Source organism: Seriola lalandi, unplaced genomic scaffold (genome assembly GCF_002814215.2).
Source record: "Seriola lalandi dorsalis isolate HSWRI2012SDOR001 ecotype SW California unplaced genomic scaffold, Sedor1 jcf7180002054879, whole genome shotgun sequence".
Lineage (NCBI taxonomy): Eukaryota > Metazoa > Chordata > Actinopteri > Carangiformes > Carangidae > Seriola > Seriola lalandi.
The window spans coordinates 26,840-28,199 of record NW_019525432.1 but is presented as its reverse complement, the minus strand read 5'-3'; the positions used below and the strand labels follow the sequence as shown (position 1 = coordinate 28,199).

The window sequence follows — 1,360 nt, the reverse complement described above, 5'->3', positions numbered from 1 at the left end:
CACCCCCCCTCCACCCAACTCGTGAAATCTCATTAGCTATCAAAACACTCGATAAACAATCTGAAACTTCATCCAATGTGTGTCTTCGGCTGTGTTTTTGTATTTGCTCCTGAAATGGGTTTCACAGATGGAGAGCACCAAGGTGCATCAGTGACTGTCTTTGACTTTTAACTCAGCACTGGAACAAACATAAGACCGGAGGCGACGATGACGACCATTAGCATATCCAATCTGACGCGTAGTGTTTGTGTGTGTGAATGAAATATATAATTCATGGCACGTATTAAGGTGGGCATTCCCACTGCATGCTTGTATTGTTTTTTTCCACTTTTCTGATATAAATGAGATTCACCTTCAGTTCATTTCTCGCCTTCCCCCGTGCGTGGCTATTTTTAGAGCATATACCTGCAATTAGAAAATCCTAATGAAGAAAGTAAACTCTTTTTTTTTTCTTTCAAAATGTCTCCAGATGTCAGAGAGAAATCGCTCTGCCTCATGTTTATTAATTATAGGCAATATATCCTTGAGCTACGAGAGGAAAGAAAAAAAAAATACAATTTGCTGCACCACAGGACAAGAAATTCATCCTTGTGGGTGCTGTGGGGTTCAGTCTTGTTTGTGGATTCAACGTGTGTCTTTCATTTTTACAGAGAGAAAACCGGGAGGGAGGAGGATCTGAGATTCAATTTACGGACAAGATGGAAAGCCAACACAGATGTCAGGAGTGAAAAATAGTTTCAATTGACAAGTGAAAGAAGTTTGTGGCGTTGAGCCGTGATGCTTGCGGCAGATGGGTTTCTGTCCTTGCCACTGTGTTTACAGGTGAAATGCAAGGCGCCCTGTCTGGTGAAATCCTGAATCTCCAGATTGTTTACTGCGAGGTGGTGTGTTTTTTTTTTTGTTGTTGTTGTTGTTTTTTTTGGTTTTTTTTGGTGCTTGAAAATCCTTCGGCACAACAGGTTGGAGGGACAAGAGGAATAATTGATGTGTAGCATGTGCATAATTTATTTCCCAGCCATGGTGATCAAAGCAGCCCCTTGCCACGCTGTTTTCCCTCTGCAGCGCGAGGCGACGACGAATGTCCTACCTGTAGCAGGGGTCTGTGACTGACACAGCAGCTGTAATCCACGTCTGGAATCACTGCATGGAAAAGCACTGATATTCACGGCTATTGCATAATCTGCGCTTGTTCAGCAGGAAATGAATAGCGCGGCCTTCTTTTCGTTCGAGAGGGAACCAAATACGCCGTGAACGATTTTCCATAAATGAGACAAACATTCTTAGGCATGCAGTACCCAAGGTTTGTTTATTTTTAATCTCCTTTGTTATCTGTCATTTCTAAACCCCCCCCTGCCCCCCC

General features: G+C 43.1%; 1 long non-coding RNA gene across 1 annotated transcript in view; it reads left to right on the top strand.

Annotated features, from left to right (window-relative positions):
- Positions 1–1,277, top strand: part of LOC147817838 (uncharacterized) — a 12,495-nt gene extending 11,218 nt beyond the window's left edge. Inside the window, exon 3 of the long non-coding RNA XR_015438625.1 lies at positions 651–1,277. This is a non-coding gene — a long non-coding RNA (uncharacterized LOC147817838). The remainder of the gene's footprint in view (positions 1–650) is intronic.
- Positions 1,278–1,360: the final 83 nt, after the last annotated feature.